The 18,948-nt window shown below is 43.3% G+C and overlaps 1 protein-coding gene across 4 annotated transcripts in view; it reads left to right on the top strand.

Moving 5' to 3' along the window:
• Positions 1–18,948, top strand: part of LOC311224417 (bromodomain adjacent to zinc finger domain protein 2B-like) — a 283,540-nt gene that overhangs the window by 30,667 nt on the left and 233,925 nt on the right. For all 4 annotated transcript variants that reach the window (XM_084309389.1, XM_084309390.1, XM_084309391.1 and 1 more), the window contains exon 2: positions 16,879–16,923. The gene's annotated coding sequence lies outside the window, so the exon portion shown is untranslated. The remainder of the gene's footprint in view (positions 1–16,878; positions 16,924–18,948) is intronic.

The following is an 18,948-nucleotide window of genomic DNA, read 5'->3' as shown; positions in this document are numbered from 1 at the left end:
AGAATATCTTAACTGGTGGGCAGTCCCAGTACATAAATGTCCCCTCTTCCCCATTTGTACATAAGGAGCATTTGGAGTCTTGTTTAAGACCCATTCTGTTCAGTCTTATAGGAGTCAAGTATGTCCTGTGAATATAGTTAAGATTGATTTGTTGATGGTCCGGGTTCCTTGATGCAAGTCGAACATTTGCCCAGGCTTCTTGCCAATCAAAATCTTTTTCCAGGTCTGGTATATCCCTCCTCCAGACTGAGTCTAGGTGGAGGGTTTCATACGAGGACGTTAGTAATTGATGATAAAAATCTGAAACAAAACCTCTCGATGTCTCTCTTTTAGGGATGCCCCGATCGATCGGCCACCGATCGTTATCGGCCGATAATCAGTATAAATATGCGATCGGGGAATTCCGATAATTAGTCATATTCGCCGATCGCGGAAACTGATCAAGTGGATATCTCACTCGCTTGTCTCAGACGCACAGGACCTGCAAACTGCTCCTCCTCCCTAGCCCCGCCCGTACCCGTGTAGAGTTTGTAAACACAGAGGAGGCGGACCTCCTCTGCTGAGTCTAGATAGTGCATTCGACCTGAGCTAACGTTAGCTACCTAGCTATCGTTACTGTTTAAACAAAATTACCCAGTCAACTATTCACTTTTAGTAGGCATTGTCTAACGGTATTTAGCCGGCTAGCTACTGATAGCTCCGGATATCAACAAATGCCCCAGGAAGTCTAGTAGTCCATGTTGATATCTCCGTTAGCTTGCGTTAGCTTGCGTTAGCTGACGTTAGTTCACAGTTCAAAACGAAATGTCCGATTGAACTAAATTGTTGTCTTAACGTCATCTAGCCGGCTAGCAGTAGCTACATATAGCTCCTGATATCAATGTCTTATAACATTGATTGAATGCGTATTCGAGCTGAGGGCTTGCTGAATGTGAAATGACCAAAGCATAACGTTACCAATAGGGTCCCGCTGCAGCGCCGGAGAATCCTTTTTGGAGCTGGAGGCTACTAGAGTACACACAGACAGTGGAGCTGTTTGCAGATAGCGAGCGTTTTGACTTGTTGCGTGGTGGCGATGTCTCGCAGATAATACAAGTACAACAAGTCTAATTATATAATATATATATTTTATAAAAAAAAAAAAAACGTTTTATATAAAATAATTTTTAATTTCTTTTTAATCAAAAACGATCGGATCGGTATCGGCCGATATGGCTCACGACGATCGGTGATCGGTATCGGTGGCAAAAAGCGTGATCGGGGCATCCCTACTCTCTTTCATAGAAGAATTTGTGGTATCTGTGGTGTACAATTGGTATCCTTAATGGAACACTGTGAGCCTTCAAACATAACAATAACTGTGCGTAAAAATATGTGGAATCGGTGAGATTACATTTCTTGTGTATTTCATCATAACTACAAAAACCCTGTTTGTTGAACACATCTCCTAATGTGTGTATGCCTTGCTTTTCCCATCTAGGGAATCTTATAGGTCGTTTTCCAATCAGGAGTGCATTGTTATTGAATAAGGGAGTATGATTATGCCATTTATGTGGGTTAGAATTATTTTTTTGTGTTTCACGCCATATCCGGATCGCATGAGTAATTATGGGGCCAAATTTCCGTTCGCATTGCTTAATTGATAATTTGGTGTATACTATGTCCTTCAGTCTATGTGGAGCTACTATATTTTCTTCTAAATTTCTCCAGGATACTGATGCTTGGGGATCAAACCATGTTGTCGGTGGTCTTAAAGCAGGGGTCTCAAACTCAATTTACCTGGGGGCCGCTGGAGGTAGAGTCTGGGTAAAGCTGGGCCGCATCAAATATTCCACAAAAAAAGGGTTTCAATTATTCAAAAAAAAAGTACAACTGATCCAATCTTCTCAATCTTTAGCAATAACATTTCAGAACATGAACAGTTCTTCAGTTCTTCACTTCAGTCATACATTATTTTCAAATAGCTACCGTTTCTTCTTGGCATATAGTCACATAATTGGTTTGGTGCTGGGACCAGGGGAGTAGCTGGGGGGGGGGGGGGGGAGGTTAGGATGATTCCAAGGGCCCAGCACTGGGGGGGGGGGGGGGGGGGGGGGGGGGGGGGGGGGGGGGGGGGGGGAGAACACTAATAAGAGAACACTTATTATCTTTTTATTAATATGGTTTTATTATTATCCTAAAGTAAGTTAATGTAGATGACTCAAAAGTATAATTGCCTGTATTATAAAAAAAATAGGTAAAAACCATATTATGCGTTTTCATCAATAAATAAATGCCCCAAATTCTTTTATAGATTGGGGGCCCACAAATTGATTCTTTCATGGGGCCCAGAATCTCCAGCTACGCCCCTGGCTGGGACTCGGGATGAACGCATATTTTTCCGTCCATTCACCTTTGAATTGCAGTCGACTTTTCTTTTACTGACCATCTTTGAAAATGCCATATTTTTCTGCTGGGTGCCTGCTGGCGAAAATAGGCTCTCACAGAGATAAAACTGGGAGCGAGTTTACTGTAGTTGCGCTTTCAAATCTGCTCCGACTTGAACTGAAAGAGAGATACGACATGCAGTCCGTGAAGACCCGCCCTACTCCCCTACTCTGCCTCTGATTCGCAGACTGTGGGTGAGGGGGGAAAACGCTGACGGGACGCGTATGTGATTGGACCAGACTCGTACACAGACACAGACAGTGCAGCCGGACATGCAGAGCACTTCAGCACTGCTCGCAGAGGAGAGAGATAGCGAGGATGCATTTGCTTCCACTTTACTTGATATCACTCCGGAATCACGTTTCAAGTCACTAACATAACGTTGCTGTCATGAGCCTGCGCTATGGTAGCCTACAAGTGATAAAATAAATAAAACTTCCAACTCTCGCGCAACGACTCGGCAAACAGTTGCGCGCGGGCCGCGTTAACACTACACTTTGATGTCCAGTAGGGGGCCGCAAAATATCTTCCCGCGGGCCGCAATTGGCCCGCGGGCCGCGAGTTTGAGACCCCTGTCTTAAAGTGTACGCCTTAAAATAGTGGAAAAAATTTGGAAATGCCATACCACCGTCTGCTTTGTTTCTCTGTGCGGTGGATCTTTTTATACGTGGTGGTTTGTTATTCCAAATAAATTTGTATGCAGAGGAGTGTAATTGTTTCCGGGGGTAACGGAAAACTTTTGGAGGGGGTAACGGTAGCATTGAGCTGAAGAAGTTGATTCTAGGTAGGACGTCCATCTTAACTATTGATACCCGTGCCTGTACTGAGTTTTTAAGTTTTGACCACCTGTCAAGGTCGTATTTGATTTTATTTTGGATTTTTATGTAATTGTGCTTCACCGTTTGGCTTATGGTAGGGAATACTTCAACTCCCAAACATCTAAAATGTTTAACCATCGGTATCTCTTCTGGGAGGGTTATATATTTTTTTTGCAGGGGCGTTAAGTGGAAGGAAAGCCGACTTCGGCCAATTTATCTTAAATCCCGATAAATCGCCAAAGTCCTCAATCAACTTGAGAAGATGAGGCAATGCGGTGTTGGGGTTTTGCATGAACAGTATTATGTCGTCCGCATATAAACTAATTTTATGTTGTGTGCCCTTGATTACGATTGGTTCTATGGATTGGGATTGTCTTATATATTGTGCTAAAGGCTCTAATGATAAATCGAATAGTCCGGGATAGGGGTGGACGGTATAAACGGTATACGGTATAAACGGTATGAATTTGCTCTACGGTATGGATTTTGACTATACCGTGTAACCGGTAGGGCAGCTCTAAAATAGCAATGACGTCATGTAACCACAGCGCGACTATCTCACTCGCATTTGCCCCTAAAAATAGATAGAATTAGTCATAGATAATAGATATGTGCGAACTGGAAAAAGTTATTTAGGAGGCTTCGCACAGTGGGCGTGCCAGCCCCTACCGCACGCATGTAAACACGGGTCTAGTAGTCTAGTGGGACGGGACACGGGAGGACGGCGGCGTCTCCCTGAGCTAACGTTAGCTTAGCTACCGTTACAAAATGACCCAGTCAACTATTCACTTTTAGTTTAATACATGATGAGGCATTGTCTAACCGAACGGTATCTAGTCGGCCAGCTACCGATAGCTCCTGACATCAACAAACGCTCCACAAAGTCTAGTAGAGACGTGTATGCTACCTGTTAGCTGTTAGCTCACGTTAGTTCACCGTTCAAAACGAAATGTCCCATTGAACTAAATAATTCACTGAGGCGTTGTATTAACGTTATATATCCGGCTAGCAGTAGCTACAGATAGCTCCTGATATCAATGTCTTATAACACTGATTCGATGCGTATTCGAGCTGAGGGCTTGCTGAGCACAGTTAAGTAACGTTATACCAATAGGGTCCAGGTGCAGCGCCGGAGAATCCTGGCCGTAGCTCTGCTCGAGGCTACTCGAGTATAGGTCCAGGTGCAGCTCCGGAGAATCCTGGCCGTTGCTGGAGGCTACTAGAGTACACACAGACAGTGGAGCTTGTTGCGTGGTGGCGATGTTCTTGTGTACAATCTTAGCTATAGTTATCCGACCATCTGCATCAGACCATACTCCCTTCAATTCAATATTCAACTTCCGTCTAACGACTATGGCAACTCCACGAGTTCTCGTTCCAAAGGAAGAGTGACTAATGTTATGATATGTGTTGTCCGCTAACGTAGCTATGTCTTTCCCTAAAATGTTCGTTTCACTTAGCAGAGACACGTCAACCTGTCCGTTTTTCATCAGTGTGAGCACGCTTTTGCGTTTGTGTTGATTATTTATTCCCCCAGTATTCCAAATCATTATATTCAAACTAGCCATAATCTATACATGTTGTTGTGTAGTTGTTGGTAATGCTTCTGGAGTGCGAAGCTACAATAGATATACATCCAACTATTGAGGTCCCGTTGAGAGCCGAGCTTAAAAACATACATATATACAAATAATAATCCCCTAATTCCCCCTCCCTCCGAGAGTCGTACAGGACTGTGTTCCATAGACACATCCTACTCGTATGACTCCCTCCCTTAACACTTTGGTTGCCTTGGGTTAAATTCATGATATACCATAGGTTGCCGGCTCTATTTGTCTATGGAGAAGTACCCCTTCTTTGCATGGCTATAACTTTTTAAATTCTATTGCTACATTGCCATTATTAGGGCCCATTCAAAGTCCTATATGTATTGTTCATTGTGTAGCAACGTTAAACTTTTTCATTCACATATTCATAGTAAAGTATGGTCTAAACGTATAAGTATGTTTTCATCTCTTTCTGCAGCTTTCTCCAGAACGTGATCTATAGCCCCAAATGCATTATATTGATGATGCATACAGTTTTATGGCAATCAGCGCGATATAAAAAATTCCAACTAGACGTACTTCTAGAAGTTACTACACGTCATCTGATGTTGACCGGATGGGCTAGGGGGCGTTTATAATTCCGTGGGCAGCGTTATACCAATCATCTAATGTGGGTCAAATGTTGATAATAGCAGTTAGTATCGAAGACGGTAACGTTACACGCTGAAACTCACCCCAGTCTCCGCGCGCCGTTGGGCGATCATCGTAGAGTAGAAGTCTTATCATTATGGGATGTAAATTTACCCGGTCCATCTCCAGCTTGTATAATGGTATATACGTCCAAATCATGTTGTTTATCAAGTTATTGGCAATCGATCACTGTGTAGCGTGACGAGCCAGAGTCCCGGGACCTATAGCGAGTGCCCGGAAGTACTACGGACGTCTAGCACAACCTCTATGGCACATCCTGTTAAGCGATTGCGCCGATCGGCCACCAGATGGCGCTCCTGAACCGCCAGAGAGCTCAGTGGGTCCTGCTGGTGGATCTCAGGCCAGCGGAGGGGACATATGAATCCGATCGCAGATTTTTGAAATATTGATATAAGGACGACGTAAAGCGTCCTCTGGCAACTTGAGCATGGCCGGGAATGACGTCTAAAGACGTTTCCCGGCATAGAAAGTGTTAAGCCACCGGGTTGCCCAAAATGAGCTTTCTAACCCTAATCTTCCTATGCTAATTGCCATGAATGAATGAATGAATGAAAACTTTATTTAACAGATTGCAGAATGGGTACAATACAGTACGGCTCAATACATACAATTGTTAAGGGGATGCAGACCTGAGAAAGACGTTTGTCTTGTTTCCATCAGGGTCCCCCATTTTCAATTCATATAGACATATATGACATACATGACATACAGATAGTCAGTACTGCTACATCTATACATTTATGACATACCAGATTTGCAAATACAGTACTGTTTGTGATACAGAAGGAGTCAAGAAAAGGGAGTATATACATTTGACGTAGAAACTGTACATTGGAGGTTGGGTGGGGGGGGTTGGGTACATTGGGATATTGACAACCATACTGGGTAATTTACATTGGAGGTGGTTGGGGGGGGGGGGGGGGGGCGGGGGGCATACTGTATAAACAAGTAACACTGTACATTGAGGGGGGGGGGGGAGGAGACACTGTACAAACAAACACAATTGTACATTGAACTATTGACAAAACCATACTAGGTAAATGACTGTACATTGGAGGGGGTTGGAATGATTGGGTTAGGATATTTACAGGGGCCAGTGTTGAATTGCAGTCTCCCGTAGGTGTCCCTTGAGAGAGGTTTTGAAAGTGGGTAGTGATCCACATTCCTTTACAGCTTTGGGTAGGGCGTTCCACATTGATGTGGCATAATTGCGAAACGTGTTTAGTCCCTTATTTGAGCCGAATCTGGGTTTGACATGATTTGTGGAGCTCCCTCTGGTGTTGTGATCGTGGTATTCACTGACCTTTGGGAAGTATTTTGACATGTACATGGGTACCTTGGTCGTGTAGTGTATCTTGTAGACCAGGCCCATTGCAAGTTGTTGTACTCTGTCGTCTACTCTAAGCCATCCTAGGTTGTCGAAGTGGGCAGGGGTGAGGTGGGTTCTAGGAGTAAGGTCAAGCAGTAGTCTGACCAGTTTGTTTTGAGATGTTTGTAATTTTGTTTTTAGCGCCTTTGAGGTGCTTTGGTACCATGAGGATCTAAAACTTTCATTCTAATTCAATAGAATGTCACTTTTGGTCTTGCGCCTTCCCATTATTGTAATAACAATAGTGTGAAAAATGACAAATATACCTCCATTGATATATTCATTTGAACCTTCTACTAACTTATGTTGGAACCATCAGAAAAAAGAAAAGAGTGAAGAAAAATACTAACACCAAAAAAAGTAAGAATTAAAATAAAACTCAACAGAAAAAAAGAGATTTTTAGAGCTACATTATGCAAATCCCTAAAGCAGTGGAGTAATTGCTTAAAATATTAGAATAACCTTGTCATGCTTATACCTTTAGATGAGGCTGATGTTTTTAAAACCTTATTGAACTTCCATCACTGGTTCATATGCATATACATACCGGATGTTAAAGTTACAGGCCTTCATTGTAGGAGTACAGTGTATTCTAGAAAGTTGTAGAATACCCATGTAAATTCGTAAACACTGCTGTTATGTTCCAGAATGTTCTTCCTGTCCAGGAGTTATGACCTACTAGTGTTTTCCAGCATATTCCATTGTGTCCCTGAGTAGTCGAGAGAAGAGTCCAGAATATTCCAAAGTGTTCCCAATGTCATTATTGGATTATTGCCTCCTCAGAAACCAGAAGTCTATAAATATAGTGCCTATCGTTCCGTATTAAACACTTTGTGCCTCAGTGTTGCCAACATGCATATCTGCTGTTGCTTTTGTAGTTGAGCCGTGGTAAAGTCATTCTAATAAAAATAATAAAATAAAAAAAAAAATGAGAAAAAGATGAGAGAGATGAGTAGGCTTGTCTTCTGATTCGAGCCTATGGTGCGACCGGCCCCGGGAGTCCAGTATCATGTTGCTTCATGTATTCATCGGCGACTTTAGGCGAGCGTAATCCGAGTCTATTACCATCTTCCCCCAAGATGGATAGAAGGGCTGGGTAACGAAGGCTTGGCTTAAGATTTCTCTTGTATAGCCTCTGCAGCACATCTTTGTAGGGGACACGTAGGGCAATGGCCTCCTTGCAAAGATCCTCGTAGAAAGACACTGGTTTGTCACCATATTTCAGTTTCCCCCATTGCTTGCGTGCCCCTCTGATTATCGCGTCTCTTATTTCTGTCTTGCGCAGAGTAGCAATGATAACCCTCGTCCCGTTGCCTTTTAGGTCCCGTGTACCGACTATAACACTGGTCCACTAACGGCACTGTGGATAGGATCTGTTTACCTAGAATTCCTGCTAACACTGTTGGAAATATGTCGTCTGTGCAATAAGGCTGAGCCCGAACGTTCGAACGTTCGTTCGTTAAGCTGACATTCGGACTTTAATTAATGGGTTCGAACGTTCGGTGAAAAAAAATAAAGCAGGCGCAACGACGGTGAGGCGATGTGAAGCGGCGCGTCCCCCGAGTCGCTCGGCTCAACCAGTATGGTCTCTGCCGGGCTGTTGCTGGATACTCAACCAGAGCTCTAGTCTCAACCAATGCAATAGAACAATTATTTTGATTGAATGACAGGCGATTCTGCCAATTACGTCACACCGCTTGCACCCGCCTCTGCTGTTACCACCAATCGGCAAGCGTTTATTATTTTTTTTACTTCCGGCAATGCCGCCATTGATCTGCTTGCGAGAAGCATTAACGTAGCGTTAGCACCCCGCCGAGGAAGTAAAAGTCGTAACAAGTTTCAAGTTTCTTTAATAGTTGTCATACAGAAGTACAGAATACTTTTGTACAAAATGCTTCTTATTGTTGCGCTCCAGAGACTGTGCAAGACAAGATAAGTATGAAATAAAAACATAGTAAAATTAGAAGTAAAAAAAAAAGAGGTCACAGTGTTCAGTTTCCATAGGTGAACCTGCGGAAGGATCATTAATGAATACCAGCCTTTTTCGGCCACGGAGCGCGAGCTTCATGGCGGGAGGTGGTTGCGTTGGAAACAACTCTGGCCGAGGCGGCAGGCGTGTTGGGAGCCCGGCGGGACCCCCGCGCCGGTGTCTCTCTGTCTCTCTGCCGTCCCCCGTTCCGAGGTAGACGGTGGAACGGGGGCGCGCGCCTCTCTCCTTCCCGTCGACCAAGAGTGAATACCTGTTATTGAACGTGTAACACTAACTATATAACGTTAATGCCACAAAACGAATGCCTTTGTTTATCTAGCCCCTTACGTGACTGCGGTGTGCAAGGGCTATTGTTTATCATAAGTAGGAACTTTGATGCAGTACTCAGTAGCTTGTTTATTTTCTTCTGAGTGCTTTGTTTAATTACATGTTTACATGAACAGCCACCACTGTAAACAACATGTTTTTTCACCAATAGATTATGCAATGCCGCCCTCCGTAGGATCTATAAAAAAAAATAAAAAATGTAATAAAAGAAAAAGAAATGTAATAAAAAAAAATTTATTAAAAAATTTACAAAAAACGAACGTTCGAACGTTCGTTCGATAAACCCTGGCGAACGTTCGAACCCTAAAAACAGGGTTCGGGCTCAGCCTTACTGTGCAATTGACTGATTCATCCAATCCCACAATACGGATATTATTTCTACGGTAGTAACGTTCGGTCTCGAGCCGCCTCTCCATTGCTTCCTTTTCGATGTATTGTATTTTGTTCCGAAGCGCTTTTTCCACCTGTTGTATCTCCTCCGCTATCTCTGTGAATCCATCGTGAACAGTCTTCTCGTTCTCCTCGACTTTCAATGTAATTCCTAGCACCGTGTTCTCCACTGCAGTAATTCGCCCGGCCTGTTCCGCGGCCGCTTTTTTAAGCTCTTCGAATTTAGCATCGATGTGTAATTTGAATTCATCGATGTGTAATTTGAAAGCGTCCATCTGATCCTTTATCAGGTTAGTCAGAGACTTGAAATCGGGTTGTGTATCTATCTTCCCTGCTTGTATCAGTTGAGGTTGTAGGAGCATTGGGAGACACAGTGGATTTGACGGATATTTTCTTCACAAATTCCACTGCTTTCTCTCTCACTGTTTGTCCCCGCCGTTACCGTTATATTGTCGTCTGCTGTCACCCTCTCGGGGCAAGTCGTCGTCGGGCCCGGTATATTATCCGCTACTGTCTCCCCAACGGGGCTAGTCAATAACGGTGCTGTTGTATTGGCGGCTGCTGTATCCCTCGAAGAGCGTGTCACAACTTGCGCCGTTGTACTGTCTCCTCCGAGTTTCTTTCCAATCTCTTTCTTGTCCTTAGGTCCCATGTTGAATCTTTATTTCTTTTGATATAGTTAGTAGAAGGTCTTATTTAATATATACGATGAGGTTTAAACTCATTAGTGTTGTTCAAATAAGGTTTTTAAGCGAAATTAACGTTGACGGGAGCGGAGCTGTGACCAAACGTGTCTGCTACATGTTGCTGTCAAACCGGAAGTGTCAATGACTATTCATAGTCACTGGGAACTATTCAAATAACATCCCTGCTGCCATCGCTAACAGCTAGATATTTAGGAGGCTAACGTTATTTCCAGGAACCAAAGCATTAATTCCAAAAGTTACATCACTGATGCTTGAAATGTGTGAACTTAACGAAACAATATGGCAAACGTACAAAACGTTGCTATGTAACATCTCCAGTCTCTCTTTCTTCATCTTTCTTTTCCCCCAGATGTTAACAGAATGTTATGCTACCTGGCTAGCTAGCGCACTGTACCTAGCATGCCGTTCAGCAGTGTAACAGTTAATACGGTCCCCTCTCAATACACTACACAAGTACACAGTGTAGGTGCTGGTAAAAACAAGGGAAACGATATTTTTTAGACAAAACAATATTTGCATAAACTATTTTGATTTAAAGGGGACATGTACTATAAATGTCATTTTTCAGTATCTAGCATTGTATTATAGTAATAGGAGTTCGTATCAATGTGTTTTAGTGTCTAAATACCATATTGGCGGATTGCTCTGATTCAGCTCAGCCCCTTTCCTCCTCCAGTAAATTAGGCCATCAGGTCCCCCCCCCCCTCCCTCTCTCTCTCTGTCTCTCTCTCTCTCTCTCTCTCCCTCCGGAGTGTGTGCAGAGGTGAATGAATGAATGAATGAAAACTTTATTTAACAGATTGCAGAATGGGTACAATACAGTACGGCTCAATACATACAATTGTTAAGGGGATGCAGACCTGAGAAAGACGTTTGTCTTGTTTCCATCAGGGTCCCCCATTTTCAATTCATATAGACATATATGACATACATGACATACAGATAGTCAGTACTGCTACATCTATACATTTATGACATACCAGATTTGCAAATACAGTACTGTTTGTGATACAGAAGGAGTCAAGAAAAGGGAGTATATACATTTGACGTAGAAACTGTACATTGGAGGAGGTTGGGTGGGGGGGGTTGGGTACATTGGGATATTGACAACCATACTGGGTAATTTACATTGGAGGTGGTTGGGGGGGGGGGGGGGGGGGGGCACACTGTATAAACAAGTAACACTGTACATTGAGGGGGGGGGGGGGAGGAGACACTGTACAAACAAACACAATTGTACATTGAACTATTGACAACCATACTAGGTAAATGACTGTACATTGGAGGGGGTTGGGTTAGGATATTTACAGGGGCCAGTGTTGAATTGCAGTCTCCCGTAGGTGTCCCTTGAGAGAGGTTTTGAAAGTGGGTAGTGATCCACATTCCTTTACAGCTTTGGGTAGGGCGTTCCACATTGATGTGGCATAATTGCGAAACGTGTTTAGTCCCTTATTTGAGCCGAATCTGGGTTTAACATGATTTGTGGAGCTCCCTCTGGTGTTGTGATCGTGGTATTCACTGACCTTTGGGAAGTATTTTGACATGTACATGGGTACCTTGGTCGTGTAGTGTATCTTGTAGACCAGGCCCATTGCAAGTTGTTGTACTCTGTCGTCTACTCTAAGCCATCCTAGGTTGTCAAAGTGGGCAGGGGTGAGGTGGGTTCTAGGAGTAAGGTCAAGCAGTAGTCTGACCAGTTTGTTTTGAGATGTTTGTAATTTTGTTTTTAGCGCCTTTGAGGTGCTTTGGTACCATGAGGTGCAAGCATAGTCGTAGTACCCCTGAATGAGTGCTCCTGCCAGAGTCTTCAGGGTGTTCTTGTTTACCAGAGAGGAGATCCGGTACAAGAATCGAGTTCGTTGGTTGACTTTTTTTATTACATTGGATGCCATTTTGTCACAGGAGAGATTAGCCTCTAGGATGGAACCCAGGTAGGTAATTTCATCTTTCCTTGTGACAATATTGTCACCCACTGTAACTGAGAAGCCGTCGGTCTTGCTGAGTTTGTTATTTGAACCGAAGAGAATGGACTCTGTTTTGCCCATGTGTAATGATAGTTTGTTATCAGCGAGCCATATGCAGATTCTGCCTAGTTCCGAGCTGAGGGTTTTTTCAACCTGTAACTTGTTCTTGTCAGAGACCAGCAGGGCTGAGTCGTCCGCAAACAGGAACAAGTTGCAGTCACAAGCTGACGACATGTCATTTGCATAAATTAGGAACAGTAGCGGTCCTAGTATGCTTCCTTGTGGAACACCACAGCTCACTGTGAGGGGGGGGGATAGGGTACCGTTTACTTCCACCATCTGTTCCCTCCCCTCAAGGTAGGATTGCATCCAGCTCACTGATAGACTATCAAAACCAATTGCTTTTAGCTTGTCAATCAGAATGGAGTGATTGACCGTGTCAAAGGCCTTTTGTAGGTCCAGCATGACCATGCCGCAGTATTTGCCTGCGTCCACCTCTTGTTTGATGTGGTCATTCAAATAGAGAAGGCATGTGTCAGTGGAGTGGGATGTTCTGAAGCCAGATTGGAATTCGTAGATTAGATTTTTTTCCGCTAGGTACTTTTCGACCTGTTCGTAGACTATTTTTTCCATGACTTTCGAGATGGAGGTGAGAATAGAAACAGGGCGGTAGTTGCCTGGGTCTAATTTGCTGCCCTTTTTGTGCAGAGGGGTCACCCTCGCAATTTTGAAGTCCTTGGGGACGTGTCCCTGTTTTATGGAGAGGTTTATTATGTGTGTGATGATTGGTGTGATGGCGGCTGCTGAGTCTCTGAGGAATTTGGAGGGGATGTTGTCATGGCCAGTGGCCTTGTTAGGTTGGAGGGCGCTCAGTTTATTGAGTACCTCATCTGTTGTTACCATTTCCAGCTTGAAGTCGTCCTTGCGGACCCCTAGGTTTTTGTAGTAAGCTACTATGTGTTCTACCCCATAAAGCCCTGAGTGGGAGGGTAGTTTGTTTACCAGTGTTGTGGCTATGTTTGTGAAGAAAATGTTTAAGTAATTGGCTACATCCAGCTTGTCTGTGATGAGCGTGTTGTCCGTTTTTATGTTTATGTTTGAGAATCTGGTTTTAAGTTTTTTACTGCATCCTAGTTGATTATTGAGTAATTTCCAAAGTTCACATGGTTTGTTTTTGTTTTCCTCAGTTTTGTCATTGATGAAATTCTTTTTTGCAGTTTTGATCATGGAGTTTACGTCGTTTCTTAGTCTGTTTCTTTCTAGTTTGAGTTCAGTCACGTGGGCTTGGAGTTCACTGCTCGTGCTTTTAGTAAGCTTTGACTGACTTTTACGAAACTCAGAGCATTTTTTGTCTCTGGTTTTCATAGCGGCCAGTATTTCGGAGTGCATCCACGGCTCAGCGCGATTTTTTACCCTGGTGGTTCTTAGGGGGGCCATGTCGTTTAGTATTGCTGAGAATTTGGTTTTGAAACCAAGCCATGTTTCGTCAACCAGTGTACCATTGAGTTCATCTGACCAGTCCAGACTCTCCAGTTCAAGGTTGAAGGCCTCGCTAGAGTAGGTTTTGCGGTCTCTAGATGTGACTGTTTTGTGGCAGCCAGCCACAGGTTTCGCTCTGGAAGAAGCTCTCTCTCTCTCTCTCTCTCTCTCTCTCTCTCCCACCCCCCCCCCTCTCTCTCTCTCTCTCTCTCTCTCTCTCTCTCTCTCTCTCTCTCTCTCTCTCTCTCTCTCCGGCGTGTGTGCAGAGGTGTCGGGTTTCGCTCTGGAAGAAGCTCTCTCTCTCTCCCACCCCCCCCCTCTCTCTCTATCTCTCTCTCTCTCCCACCCCCCCCCCCCTCTCTCTCTCTCTCTCTCTCTCTATCTCTCGCTGTCTACCAGTCGCAGACTGTGTGGGCTGACTGTCACTCAAAGTGCTTATGGGCGGGGCCATAACAGCCTGAAATCTTGAAGCTGGAAAATGATGGTTTTGAGTACTTGATTAGAAATATAAAACAATGCATTTTTTTGAAAAAAAAACCTTACAGATGTCTTCAATAGACTAACAGGAATTGTGTAAAGTTGCCCAAATAGTGCTAGGAATAGCAGTACATGTCCCCTTTAATAAAAAAGAAAAATCGATTGATGGCCATCCCTACTCTTCATATCACTGTAGCTATGCATCTTCAAGGTGGTTAATAATATAGACAAAGGCCTAATAATTATTAGGGATGCCCCGATCGATCGGCCACCGATCGTTATCGGCCGATAATCAGTATAAATATGCGATCGGGGAATTCCGATAATTAGTCATATTCGCCGATCGCGGAAACTGATCAAGTGGATATCTCACTCGCTTGTCTCAGACGCACAGGACCTGCAAACTGCTCCTCCTCCCTAGCCCCGCCCGTACCCGTGTAGAGTTTGTAAACACAGAGGAGGCGGACCTCCTCTGCTGAGTCTAGATAGTGCATTCGACCTGAGCTAACGTTAGCTACCTAGCTATCGTTACTGTTTAAACAAAATTACCCAGTCAACTATTCACTTTTAGTAGGCATTGTCTAACGGTATTTAGCCGGCTAGCTACTGATAGCTCCGGATATCAACAAATGCCCCAGGAAGTCTAGTAGTCCATGTTGATATCTCCGTTAGCTTGCGTTAGCTGACGTTAGTTCACAGTTCAAAACGAAATGTCCGATTGAACTAAATAGTTGTCTTAACGTCATCTAGCCGGCTAGCAGTAGCTACAGATAGCTCCTGATATCAATGTCTTATAACATTGATTGAATGCGTATTCGAGCTGAGGGCTTGCTGAATGTGAAATGACCAAAGCATAACGTTACCAATAGGGTCCCGCTGCAGCGCCGGAGAATCCTTTTTGGAGCTGGAGGCTACTAGAGTACACACAGACAGTGGAGCTGTTTGCAGATAGCGAGCATTTTGACTTGTTGCGTGGTGGCGATGTCTCGCAGATAATACAAGTACAAGTCTAATTATATAATATATATATTTTATTAAAAAAAAAAAAAAAAAAAAAAAAAAACGTTTTATATAAAATAATTTTTAATTTCTTTTTAATCAAAAACGATCGGATCGGTATCGGCCGATATGGCTCACGACGATCGGTGATCGTATCGGTGGCAAAAAGCGTGATCGGGGCATCCCTAATAATTATCATGGGCATGATGGTCTCTTGCATCTCAGCCTGGCCTTGGCTCTCTATTATTGCAGTATATCACATAATATCATTGAGACACAGTCTCTTGTAAATGAGACTGTGTCTCAATGAGATGTTTACCTGTATAAATAAAGGTTTGAAATGCAGTGTGACAACACAGGGTCCCCTGTCCTGGTGCTGCGGGGGTCCAGGAGACCGACTGGACCGGGGGGATTTGAGTGACGTGTCGGAAGCCATGAAATCATGTAGCGTAGCGTCGTAAGCCAGTCTGCTGCTGACGCGGGAGTAAAACCGGTCCCTGCCTTCATCCCCTTGACATTCCAAACAAAATGAACCCAGATGGAAAATGCGTAAATAGTAGAATTTTGCTGGCTGGTCAGAAAATGTTTGCAGTGTGCTTTACACACTAGTGTTGTTGTTCCCGGCGATGGGAGTCTCGAGGATGATGGATGTATTTGCGGAAGGGAAACGAGCTGCGATTGGGCACAGAGAGGGACAGACAGAGGGAGAGAGAGAGATATGTTCATGTACCCGAGTTGCTATTGCATGTACATATTTGTGTTTTATTACACGTATATGTACATGCATAGCAACTATTTTGCCTGTTTTATTCTCCACCCATTGATCATCCATAGCAACACTATTATCACCGACATCTAAGAAGGGCGATCCCCCCTTGAACGGCCCTTCTAAGGTTTCTCTCCAGCACACTGCCTGTGTTGCTTTTTTCCTATTGCTAGGTTTTTTTGTGAGTTTTTCCTTACCTTCGGGTGGGGTATGTCTGGGAGTGTTTCATTTATTTATTTTACATTTATTTTGGATTTCATGGTGTTTTTTTTAGTTTTGTTCTTGATGTATCGTGATGTTTCTTGTTGACTTGTTTAAAGAAGACGTGTCCGGCCCATGGGGACATTAACGTGTGTTGCCGGGCCTTACAAAATACATTTGATTGGATTTGATATGCATTTCCTGGGCAAGAAAAAATAAAGCGAGAATTTAATTAGCGTAAACTGGTGAAGATATGCCTTCTGAAATTCCAGACACATTTTTTTCTTTTTTAAACATCCGATTCCCCCTTGATGGGAACGCTGTGGTTTTTGCTAAGCCACTTACTGGATCCCTCAGACTAAAATGTAAGGCCGTAGAACCACTTAGGTGTGTTCTGTTCCGGACATTCGCTAGACCGTATTTTCCAATTTTCCTTTACATCTTTCGCCATGTCCAAATGTAAATTGGCCTTTTGTTTCTGTTCCGCGAGGCCCCCGCGCTGTAGTCTTCCTGATTCACCGCTGACGTTTGAGTGGGTATGGTGTCCCCCCCCCCCCCCCCCCCCCCAGGGGGCTGGAGGCCACCTCACATTACCATTTTTATTTCATTCTCATGGAGCTTTCAGAGAGGCATTATGCTGAATGAATAAATCGATAAAATCAAGCAATTAAGCTGACTGTGTGTTGTTGCTGCCTTGTGTTCTCAGGTGAAGAGCAGTGATGTCACAGCAGAACTGAAGCTACTCTGAACGGTAAGTGTGGCGCTCATTGTCTCCGTCGCTCTTTCCTGAATAATTCCGACTCGATGGGTTGAAGATCCCCTTCCTTTTGGATGACGCACACACACAAAAAATTCTGTTTACTTTGTTAAATTGGAAATTATAAGTCATGAACGGAGAGGCTGGACTAAGCGTAACTCCTCAATTTAAAGTATTATTTAGGTATAGGATTAGAATTTTCCAATTAGGCTGAGATTTAACAAGGTCCTCTTTAATGGAAATTAGTTTGTGCTACATTACACTTTGCTCTCAGTTGGTGAATTTCTAATTAGTTCCCCCCGTCTTGCATAGAACTAGTGTGTTAAAGTTTCACAACATATTCATCTGTAAAAAGTGAAAAAGCTATTATTTTTTTAATTTACTTTTGTATTCTAAGTAAATGGAGGTAATTTGGTGGTCTGGAGTCCAGGGCCCTCATGCATCAACGTGGACGTAGAACTTGACCTACTTCCACACGTAAGCACGGAATGTAGAACTAGCGCACGCACAGGGAAGTCGGCATTCATCACACGTGCGTACGCAGGCTCTATGGTCCTCCGTGTTGATGAATACCACTTTGTTCTACCGTCAATGCTCGTGCATGATTATCCATATATGGTCATGAAAATGAGGAAACACCCCCCATGGGATGTGAAATAATGGACGGACCCGAGCGGAACCCTGAGAAACTCCACGAAGATTGTTCACTGCTGTCGAACCAAGAAGACACTATCGCGTATTGTGGGATAAATAAAAGGCGGACTCGTAAACGGTGATGTCAGATATCAACGGCTCCCTAAGACCATTGCTGCAATTCTGCCTGGACAGCTCAAAATACTAATAAAGACCGTTCGTTGACCACTGTTTGGCGTTGGTTGTGTGTCATTATAACCGTGCTGTAATATGAATGCCTTTATTAGTTGTGTTCGATTGGCTATATGATTTTTAGATGCATCTATTTTGTTGTCGGCTAATAAAGACCGCGCTGGAATATGACTGCCTTTTCCCGTGTTGTTTGATTAATACCCCAGGGATTAAAGTTCTCCTCAATTTTATTCCAAATCGCGATGGATCTCCCGTCAATTTTCTACCTGCTGCATATGATTTCTAGAGGCATACTACAATCTATTTTGATGTCAGTATTGGGTAGCCTATATAAACAATATAATACGAGAGCATATACAAGAACAATGAATCTCACTGCATGTATGATAGCCTGCCTTTCAATACATGAACTTGAATTCCATCATGTTTGTGTGCGGGACTCACAAGGCTGTAGTCACAATGGGTGGTACCGGTGTACAGTAATAATAACAGTCCACACAATATCACGATCCATGCCATAGCCTATGTTCTATTAGGACATGATCTGTGACGACAAATGTTCTAGAATGTTTGATTAAGATATCATACTCTGACAGCATGCCTATGAGCAACAAAAACGCGAACTTGAATCCCATCATATACATAGTCTGTCCACTATAGTGTCATTGCAATGCGTTTTCTATTCTTTCTTATACAGTAAAAAGGGGGAAGAACACTATATTCATATGACTTGTATTCTGCTTACAGCTTCGAAGTTCCACTTGTTTCGTTTAACGTAAAGCCTTTTAAATATAATCAAAACGTTCCCGTGTTTCTGCGGTCTGCGCAGAATAATAACGAGTTGAGCTTTATGATTTATGATGAATTGAAAATGGGGGACCCTGATGTAAACAAGACGAAAGTTGGTCTGCATCCCCAATCAACAATTGTATGTACTGAGCTGTACTGTACTGTACCCATTCTGCAATCTGTTAATAAACTTTTCAATCAATCAATCAATCAAGCTACGCGGAGCGCAGTCAGTCAGTAGCCTACACCCCGTATATTCCGATAACGCTATATAAACCATGCTGCATTCATTCTGAGAGAAAGATCTATTATTCCAAATGCTATTTATAGGGTTTTGACTATAATTACACTACTGTTGCTATTTTACAATGAACTATAATAATGAACTACGGTTCGTACAGAACA

The sequence above is a fragment of the Notolepis coatsorum genome, assembly GCF_963971535.1.
Source record: "Notolepis coatsorum genome assembly, chromosome: 3".
NCBI lineage: Eukaryota > Metazoa > Chordata > Actinopteri > Aulopiformes > Paralepididae > Notolepis > Notolepis coatsorum.
This window is presented reverse-complemented; position numbering and strand designations above follow the sequence as displayed.